Source organism: Talpa europaea (assembly GCF_964194135.1).
Source record: "Talpa europaea genome assembly, chromosome: 3".
In the NCBI taxonomy this organism is placed as follows: Eukaryota; Metazoa; Chordata; class Mammalia; order Eulipotyphla; family Talpidae; genus Talpa; species Talpa europaea.
Genome location: NC_140069.1, coordinates 20,343,133 through 20,354,253, shown reverse-complemented (window position 1 = coordinate 20,354,253; position 11,121 = coordinate 20,343,133). Strand labels below are relative to the sequence as shown.

The 11,121-nt window shown below is 36.5% G+C and overlaps 1 pseudogene across 1 annotated transcript; it reads right to left on the bottom strand.

The window, feature by feature from the left end:
* Positions 1 to 4,635: 4,635 nt before the first annotated feature.
* Positions 4,636 to 8,439, bottom strand: LOC311169140 (glyceraldehyde-3-phosphate dehydrogenase-like; annotated as a pseudogene). The gene is made up of 3 exons: positions 8,434 to 8,439; positions 5,573 to 5,856; positions 4,636 to 5,288 (listed from the first exon to the last, which is right to left on the bottom strand). The product of its transcript is annotated as a glyceraldehyde-3-phosphate dehydrogenase-like (transcript).
* Between the last annotated feature and the right edge of the window lie 2,682 nt (positions 8,440 to 11,121).

The following is an 11,121-nucleotide window of genomic DNA, read 5'->3' as shown; positions in this document are numbered from 1 at the left end:
TCTTCACGCACGTCTCCCTGCAAGCCTAGGTCGCAGGCGCGGGGACCTGGGCAGCTGCGATCCCAATCCGCGTTTGCTTTTCAACCACGCTGCTTTTCCGCGCTATCCCGATCCCGATCTGCGTTTGCTTTTCCAGCCCGCCGCTTTTCCACGTGATCCCGATCCCGATCCGCGTTTGCTTTTCCAGCGCACTGCTTTTCCACACAAGCTTACAGGGCGGCCTGGGGCTGTGTGCTAGTCCTGGCCTCCTCCTGGGGGGCAGGGTCTCTGTTTAATGGCGCCCGGAGCTCACCTCCGTGGCGAATCCTGCAGGGTTCTCCACAGCTCCCGTTCACGGGGTGTGGTGGCTGCAATAGTTCCTTTCCACTCACAGTCCCGCTTGCTGCGTCGTTTGTTCTTGTTGGCCGTTTTGGTTTGTTGTTTTCCTCCTCTCTGCTGGTCGGAGAGTGCCGACTCTGTGGGCGGGGGAGGGGAGCAGGGTTCTGCGCTTTCCTCCCTTCTGGTCCTCTTTTATGGCCACTTTCTTCTTCGGGTAGTTTGCTGGTGTCACCCATTTATCTTCCATGTCCCAGTTCTCACTGGGACCTGCTGCTTTTCCTCCCTATTAACTTTTTTTAATGGGAGATCTTACTCGCAGTGTCTCCTCGCCGCCATGTTGCTCTGCCCTCTCCCATGTCTTTTTTTTTTAAAGATGTATTTACTTATGCATACAAGAACTGGGGTACTGGTCAGAGGTGTGGGAGGTGAGAGGATTCACCAGAGACAGAGAGGGGAACAGAACAGGCAGATCAACTGAAATACACTGCTGAGGGGAGCAGCAGGTGAGTCAGGAGAAGTCTGCTGCACCATGTGGGTAGCTACCTGGTCAGGGATTGAACTCCTGCTCCAGTGGCTGCCAGTAGCTTCATAAGTTGCATCTTAACACTTTATGCCACCAGGGAGGCTCTCGTATGTCTATTTTTATGTGTTCATATATGAGTTTTCTCTCTTTAGATGACCAACAGATATAGATATGTACCATAAACTAGGAGATAACCTGTAATAAATAGAATGATAACAAGTGTTGACCTAGATGTTGGAATTGACAAGTACTTTGATGTTACTATTATACATTGAATAAACACATAAAGAACTTATTAATTGCATTGTGAAACTTGCTGAAAACTATTAAAATATCAGTTCAATAAGGAAACATCATAATGATTGAACAGTTTCATATTAATTATGTAAGTTAGCATATTAAGGGACTAAAAGCCATACTAAAATTAAATAAATAGAAAGTAGAAGAAAGGAAAAGTAGATATCAATAAAATATAAATAAATTTAACAAGTTTACTGATGGAAATAATATACTGATGAAACACTAATGTAATTTATCAAGATCAAAAGGTAGAAAAATATGTAAGCTATCAATATTAAAATAGAGGAGGAGGAGATGCCATTATGCTTCATGTGGACCATAAATGTCACTGTGAAGGGAAATCTGGAGTTCTTAAATTTAGCATTCTCAATAAAATGAGCAAAATTTGAAGACATAAAATATGAAAGTTGACACATGAATTTGAAACTGAATGTCCTTACATTTTTTTAAGTTTCAGTTTAAAATCTTTCTGCCAGTCTATTGCCCAAATGGCTTAATTGGTAAATTTTATCAGAGTTAATAATGAAATCTCAATGTATCAGAGTTAATAATGAAATCTCAATATTACACATGTTAGTTCAGAGAATAGAGGACATTGGAACACTTCGTGCCTCAGCTTATTTAATTTAAATACTCACAAACATAAAGCCTGAAATTCTTAAGAAAACATTAGATCAAAATATGAAATACAGAGTTTAATAAACTTTAGCAAGGTTTTAATCTAATTATGTAACATTGTTTTAATATCCCAAATCAATAAAAAGTAATATTGCACATTAGGGAAAAAGAGAAAAAGTAATTAAATTATGTAGGAAAAGTGTTGAGAAAATCCAAAAACAATTTGTAATTTCAGAATTCTCTCATAAAATAAGAAGTTAACTTTCTCAAACCATCTCTTAATAACATTCATGATGTTGTGATATTCAGTAATTTCTTCTAATTTGGGAACTAAAATAAGAGTGTGGCATTTTAACATTTCTATTTATTGCATTAGAGGTCAGAAATTTTATCATTTAAGAAAAAACAAAAAGCTAAAGATAGTGAAGGAATAATGAAAACTCTTATATGAAAATAATATGTTCAGGAAATCTAATAAATGAATTTACCCAAGTCTATGTATAAAATACCAACTTCTATAAATTAGCAAACTAGCAATAGAAATTGAAAAAGCGTATTTTATTATAAAAAGTGCAATTTGCAATATACATTTTTTGAGGTAGCATTGGTTTACAACACTATAATTCAGAGATACAGGTTCACATTGCTTCAAATATATGTTACCACCACACCCACTGCCAAGGCACCCTTAGTCTTCCACCATGGTCCTTTGGTCCTTCTCTATACTCTGCTCCCACCTTCCCCCTCCTCCTCTGGTAGTCTCAGTCAAATTTCTAGTGTTTGTTTTGGTTTGGTTTTGTGTGACCCAGTGTTGTGTTTCTCTACATTCTATGTATGAGTGACACCATTGGTATGTATTTCTCCCCTTCTGGATTTTTTAAATTTTAGCTTATTTTCTAACTTTTTTTAGAATGTATATATTCATTTGTGGTAACATTGGTTTATATCACTGTGTGTGATTCAGAAGAATAGGTTCACATCTCCTCAGATGTGCATTGCCATGTCCCACCCACCCCAGGGCACCTGTATCCCTTTATTGTATACAATTGGGCTTATTTTAAGCTTAGCATAATGCCCTCCAGTTCTCTCCATGTTGTGGTAAATGACGACAGTTCATCATTTTTTTAATAGTGGAATAGTTTTCCATTGTATATCTATCACATCATCTTTATCCACTCGTTTGTCATTGAACGTTTATGTTGTGTCCATAGGTTGGTTATTAGCACTGCAGTGAACACACGCTATTCCTACCAGTTGGTGTTTTTGCTTTCTTCAGGTAGAAACCTGTAGGTAGAATTACTGGACCATTATTTTGCAGAAAGATTTTAAAATGTCAACTATTTTGAGATGTCTTTTATTAATAAAGTGATATACCACTGCACTGAAAATTATCACATTTTGATGGGAAATATATAATTAAATATATAATGTGTTTACATTTAAAAATGTAAACACATATCCATGGATTAGAAATTTCTGTATTTCTATGATGCGAGTTATCCCTAAAATGGTTGGTGTGGCAACTGTCCTGATCAAAATCCCAGTAGACTTACAGAAATTAACATTAACAAACTTTATGAATTTGAAAGATGTAAAACAACCAAGTTATGTTGACAAAGAATACTAATTGTATGATGCTTTAAAACTATAAAGTCCTCCAAAAAAAGAAAAATAATTATCTTTGTAGTTTTATAGGAAGTATTTCCTAGGGAGGTCCGAAGAGCAACCATTAAAAAAAAAATAATAATCAATTAGTTTTGCTGCTCATGAAAAGACACCACTAAGAAAATGAGAAAGCAATTTCAAATAGTAGTGACATGGCTGTTTTGAGGATTTCTTTAGGTTAAACAGTTAAGCAACATATATTTATATTTTAGGTAATAAAATTATGCTCAGCTTTGAGAAAAAGTTTCTTTATTGGTTATTAATTGATAATATGAATTATTTCCAGTAAGATTAATATACATAAGGATTTGAATAACTTTGAGAATGAGAACTCTTGAAAGTGGAGATGTGTCTATTTTTATCATAAACTGTTGGGGATAATGAGACACAATTCCTTAACACATTACAATTCACTTGAGGTTAGCTTGATCCTTTTTTGTCAGTGCATATCACTGGCAACTAAATATTATGAAGCAGTATACAGGGTTTATTCTAAAGTTACTTTTCTCTAATCACAGAACACTGAAGAGTAGTGACAATTTATATATTCAGAAAATAGCTTTAGGTCACAATAAAAGCATTAGATGTACTTTCACTATCTTCACATTATTTTTCAAAGATATTTCAGTATCATTGGAGGGAATTGTCTTAACAATATCTAAAGTGAAGGAAATGCATACCATCTCAAAAGTCACTTATTATCCAAGGGCTTCTAATAAAAACTGATGAAATTTTCTTTCCAGCGGCAATTTTTATTATTACTACAATTTTCAATTCATACCACAGAAAGGGTAAAAAAATAAATGAGCTATCATAAAGACTACTGGGTTAAGCATGACTGTTGTTATTATTTGCAAATTGACATATTTTTATATTAATCAAAATAACATGTAATGATAGCATGCATTTGATATTCAACTGTTAGTGCAAACTTACAATATTCTGTACAGTTTTCATGGACAAAATAAATATTTAATTGCATCGGTAATTTTCTTTGCAAATAACATTTTCCAGGTCACAAACTTAAACAGGTGATGAGAAGAAAAGGATTGTTTTCCACAATTGATATTTAAAACAGTATGTGGGTGCCTTGGTGTAGATTTGGTAATATATATCTTTGTACTTCTGAATCATATACAGAGTTGTAAGCCAATGTTATCTTAATAAAAAACATAATGTATTCTCTCTGGGTCTTGTGGTCTATGGGTCTTTTAATTCTTGTTTACTATGTGGACCACAAGGTCTGCAACCCGGTTGCTGTAGCCAAGTCTATTGTCATACCCGGAAATGAGCTTGACAGTGTGGCCATTGTGGGGAATGCCACCCCAGCATCAAAATTGTAGGAATGTGTTGAAACTAATAAAATTGAAGGTGACAACCTGATCCTCACTGTAGCTCAGGATGCCCTTGAGCGAGTCCTGTGATGACTGGCTCACCACCTTCTTAATGGCATCATATGTGCTATCTTTTTTCAGGTGGCAGATTCAGATCCATAGCCATATGTTCCACGTGGGAACACAGAAGACCATTCTTATGAGCTTCCTATTCAGCTTATGAATGACCATGCCCACACCCTTGGTAGCACCAGTAGAAGCAGGGATAATGTTCTGGGCAGTCTATTGGCCATCACACTACAGCTTTCCAGAGGGTCAATCTATATATAGTCTTTTGGGTAGCAGTGATGGTATTGACTGTGGTCATGAGTCCCTCCACAAAGCCAGAGTTTTCATGGATGACCTTGACTGGAGAGGCAATCAGTTTATGGTCCAAGATAAGTTTCTGACAATTTTGAGGGAGATGCCATACTCCCATGGTTCACACCCATTATAAACATGGGTGTATCAGAAGGGGCAGAGATGATGACCTTTTTTTTTTTTTTTTAAGATTTATTTATTTTATACAAGAACTGGGATATAGGTCAGAAGCACGAGAGGGTGAGAGAATTCACCAGAGCCAGAGCAGGGAGCAGAACAGGCAGACGGACCAAAGACACTGTTGAGGGGAGCAGTGGGGGAGGCAGAAAAGGTCTGCTACTCCATATGGGGTTCTCCCTGGCCGGCGGGGAATCGAACAGGTGCTGAAGAGGCTGTGGACAGCTTCGCAGTATGGTGCTCAACCACTGTGCCATCGGGGAGGCCCGATGATGACCTTTTTTGGCCCCACCCTTAAATGATCCCCAGCCTTCTCCAAGGTAGTGGAGACACCAGTGGACTCTGCAACATATTCAGCATCAGCATCACTCCATTTGATGTTGGCAGGTTCTTGCTTCTGGAAGGGGGGGATGGGTTTTCCATTGATGACTGTTTTCCTATTCTCAGCCTTGACTGTGCCATTGAATTGGAATCATACTGAAACATGTAGACCATGTTGTTGAGATCAATGAAGCAGTCATTAATGGCAACAATATCCACTTTTTCAGAATTAAAGCAGTCCTGATGACCAAATTCCCAGTCCAGTCAAATCTGCTCATTCTTCACCATGGTGTCTCAAGGTCACAGCTCACACTGAGAGAAGAGACAGATATCTGTCAAATTGGAGGAGCAGAGAGCTGGGAGTCCATTACTTAATGGCTGTTTTTTTTTTTTTTTAATCTCTATATCTTTTGTTACAGAGAAAAAAAAATCAGATAGATGACTATTTTTAAAATAATGCAATTTTCTGGAAAAAAGTTTTCACTGTTAAAAATCTTCCAGATAACATTTTCAGTTCTTTAGGTAGCAAGTCAGCAAGAAATTAGGAGTTATAAATTAGGTACCAGGAATAAATCATTTTGTAAAATTTCTCAAGGTTTAAAATCTGCAATGTATATTATTTTATTTTTCTGTTTCTAAAATTGTGTTTTCTAAGCTACACACACCAAATATAAGAGACAATATATTAAACATGTTTTTGTAAGCTTATTTAAAAATTGTAAATTACATTAAAAATAAATCATGTGATTTTCATATGATTATACATATTGTCCAACTAAGATACTCCAAGGTAGTCTCACTATTTCAGTATCCTTACCTTACTCTCACCTCAGAGGTCTCCCTCATAAGATTTATATATCTCAAGGATTACACCCTGATATACTTGAGTGGTCATTACTTGACCTCATTACTTGACCTATCACAAGTGTTAATTTACAACACTATGTAATGTGGAAAGAGCTAGGCATTGTAAAAAGGGAACTGACTATATCACTAATAAATTACAGAATTAAAAATACCAGCAGGAGATAGAATAGTCTGCTCTGTGGGATCTACTTTGAATGAAATATACTCCATCTTGTCTTTAATTGCCATGATGAGATTTTTGGGTGAAAAGTAAGTCTCCTGCTTCATTAACCTGACTCAAATCATGTTTACCTACTACAAAAGATCACTCACTCACTGATTTCTCCTTGTGGATGACTATGAGACAACAGCAACATGCTGTTTTCTTCTTAGGAATGATTAAGACAGAAATAGGGAGTGCATCTGTTTATTGTTATAAAACTCTCAAACTACAACATTCTGTCTGAAGATTCTTGTCACCACCCAAAATTTCAAACAAATGACCTAAACTTAGACTATTTCCTTGGTTGAGCTTTAAAACTCTCCTATGACCTATGGCTGATGTAACACACCTTGTAAATGCCCCTTGGTTTTGGACCCAACTCATGAATCTTTTTCTTGAATAAGCACTTGCTTATATTACATTCTGATTATTGCTAAGATGGCAGCATATGATCAGATCCTGAAGATGCTAACTCAAGGTGGTGGAATATAAGTTTGGATTAAGAATCATCTACATGAAAACACTCCCATGACATAGTGAGAACTTCATTGATTATAACTTTGATTCTTCCCTGAATATTTCAGCTATTTTGTGTTCAGGAGCCAGGAGGTAAGGAAATATGTTACTGCTATAGCAAAGTGATTACTTCTGATCAGCAGAAAGAGGTAGGGATGCTTTTACACAATGAGGACAGGAAGGGATAGGTGGTAACCCTACTAATCCCCTACCTAACTCTTAGTATTGTTTTTACCTCATTGTAATGTGAAAGCATCTTTTCAGCATTCCTTACTTGAGAAGAGTTATTACCAACAACTTAGATTACTCAAGAATAAGTATTTGAGTACCATAGCTGTATAAAATCACCACAGCTTACAAAGGAGGTAACAGAGAGAGTTTAGAATGAATAATGGAAAATGAAGGTAATGGGAACAAGTTGTAGCACTGAAAACTACTGCAGATCTGGGCCTGTATGTTAATAACCATATTGTAAAGTTCAAATGAGTAAGTGCCCCAGAGAGCAATAGAGTAGTTGTTTGCCATATATGGATGGAAATGTGTGTTTGTGTTGTGCATAGAGCTATGACATTGTAGAGAAGATATTACCATGCAAAAGATATAGGCAATCTAATTTAAAGGATGGTTGAATAGTAACCCTAAGAATAAATACATCTGAGAGTATTATAGGCATATCTCTTCTGAGCTATGTTTATAGTTCAAAGAAGGATAAAACCCCAAGCCATTAGTTTGTTTTCCAAAGGTCTGTAAAAACCTGAGGAACTCTCTCTGAGAAGATTTGTTTACATTGGGGAAATAAGGCTTTCTCCTTTCTCGAGAAAGGAGGGCAGCACCCATGTGGAAGTTCATCAGTAAGCTCCTCAATTCATCACATCAGGTTTCTCATCAGTAGTGTAGTCCCCTGTATGTGCAACTGACAATTGCTCTCAATGCATTGGCCCCAGGGAGATTGGAACAGGAGGAAATGATGCTGTGATTGCTGTAAGTAATTTTGCTCTCTGATCCAAAAATCACATTCTTTATTTTAGAAGAAAATGTATAAGTGTACTATATATATAAATGTAAATATCAGAGGTAGACATTGACTGCCATAAAATTGTACTGCTAAGATGTACTTGCTTTTTTTTTTTTGCAAAAATACCTTTATTGAAGTATAACCACCATGCTAAAAACTACAAATATTTGATATGTACAAGTGGATGACTTGGGACATAGGCAAACAGCCATGATACCGTCATCATAATCAAGGGAATAGACATACCTACCATCTCCACAGGTCCCTTAAATCCCTTTATTTTCAGCTTGGTTTATTTTTTTTTTAAGATTTATTTATTCATTCATTTATTTATTTATTTATTTATTTATTTATTTATTTATTTATTTATTTATTTATTTATTATATAAACACTGGTCACAATCAGAAGCGCGGGAGGGTGAGAGAATTCACCAGAGCCAGAGCAGGGAACAGAACAGGCAGAGTGACGAAGTACACTGCTGAGGGGAGCAGCGGGCAGCAGGAGAGGTCTGCGCACCATGTGGGACCCTTGCTAGTGGCCGGGGATCAAACCAGTGTTGCAGAGGCTGTGGGCAGCTTCACAGCCCAGCACTGAACCGCTGCGCCACTGGGGAGGCCCCACAGCTTGGTTTATTTTAAAGAGAACTATTTTATTGAGTGTTGTTCGTAGATTTCCTATAGATACCAAACATTTGGATACAGAACAGTGCTCATGACAAAAGCATATTTTACCTGGCCTGCTCACAGGTGAGGCATGAACATGAATAAAGGAATAATAGTTTGCTCATTCCAGCCCAGTTGTGGTACTTCACTAATGGACATTCTCTCCTCCTTGGCTTCCTATATACTATGCCAAGAATTTCCCAGAGTTTCACTACATCTTGAAAATCTTCCTATCCAATATTTATTTCTTCTTCTTTTCCTTTTGTAGCAACATTGTGTGTAAAGACATTTCTTGCCCAAAATACCAACTGATTGCCCATCATATGTGACATATGAATCAGTGGGGGACTTTCTTAGTGTCTTCCTTTTCTGCCTCTTTGCCATGCCTGGATTACATTTGTAACTTTTCTGATTAACCATAATATTCAATATAGTTTTCTGTTTTTTTTTCTATTGTAATGAGAATTAGTGTCTCTGAAATGTCTCATTTAGAATGTCCAGTTATCAGTGGTCTATACTGTATCTACTCTATTGAGTCAAGAATGATCTTTTTCATTGGTTTCATTAATTCCAAAACACACCCAGGGAAACATGAAAACATTCCCAGTTACCACAACCTACTGAACTCAAATTCATGTTCCTTATTCTATCTAAAAATTAAAGTAGTCTCTTTTTTTAAGTGTAATCCTGCCATAAAAAAAAAAAACATTATCTCATTCAAATACCTGAACTCTGGCATACACCTTAGTGTCTCTCCAGACAGTTCTGATGTTTTAATGAATTCAGAAAGAAAGATCAAGGCTTGATGACCTTACCTTGCTAGGTCTCTGCCATCTGCCTCACAGTATGAAAGGCAAGAATTTTTAAATTAAAAAAAAGAGAAGGATAAGTAAGGTGGTCCTTTAGAAGCAGAAAGAACTTAATTCCTAAGATTTATAGCTCTTTATCTTTGTGCTATCTCTCTTGGCTCCTTTCCCAGAGCTTTTTACTGTCCAATTTGATAGTCTGTCATGGCTTTTGACCTGGATATAGTGGATTCTGAGAGTTTAACTCTTTCTGCCATTGAATAAATCTCTTTAAATTTCATTAATTTTCTACTAGATTTTTATGGATTTGAAGAACTAGTTTTCTGAAGAAAAATACTACGATGAGGTAATTTGTCTCCATCCAGACTATGCAATGCATCATAAACAGACCAAGGAATTGGCTACTCAAAATACTTCTCATTAGTCATTTTTCCAGGAATTTCTCTCACATTAACTCTGTCTGTTAAAGGCTGTTTTAATGGAAAATATAAATTTAATTTCAGATACCAATTTATCAGCAATTCAAGAAGAAAATTAAATAATTCAGAATATAAAATCTGGGTGATCTGGGTGGTAGATTAAGGTATCACATTCTCCTTTCTACATTAATTGCCATGATGAGACTTGGGTGAAAAGCATCCTGTTTCATTAACCTGATTCAAATCCATAGCATGGATATCCCCAGATTGTGTTTATCATAGCCTCTGTTAGCTTTTATCTGAGAGAGAGAAGAAGAAGAAAAAAGAAAAGATTGGCAGTCACATGTGAGCATATTTTAAGCTACTATTAGGAGGATATTGGTACTGAGGGAGTCTAATGCTCTGGCTCTAACTGCAGGGGGGAAAAAGTCATAATGATCCTCATTCATTGCTGGTTGGAATACAAATTGGAATAGCCATTTTGGAACACCATTTAGTAGTTTCTTAGCATGCTAAATGTACTCTTTCCATACAATCAAGCCATTGTATGCCTTGGTATTTACTCAGATGTGTTCAAAACTTATGTCCACACAAAATTCTGCATCTTGTTATTTGTAGCAACTTTTCTCATGATTGTCAAAACTTCGAAGCTACCAAGAGTCCTTTATAGGTGAATGAATAAACTGTGGTAAATCCAAACTGTTATTTAGTTCCCAAAAAAAAAAAATGATTATGCCACAGAAAGACACGTAGGAACCTTAAACACATGTTACTCTGTGACAGAAGTGAATCCGAATAGGCTGCATACCTGGTACATACTTTAGTGAACATAGGTGACATTTACAGATGTGGGAAACTTGGATGTTTATTTGGCTAAGTGCAGGGTTGGAGAATAGAATGGAGAGTTTTAGTTGTGCCATATTATGTTTGAGTTTCCTATAAAACATGCTAATATAAGTAACAGGTAGGCAAGTGGATAATTGAATATTCCTATGAATAGACATTACTTAAGGCGAG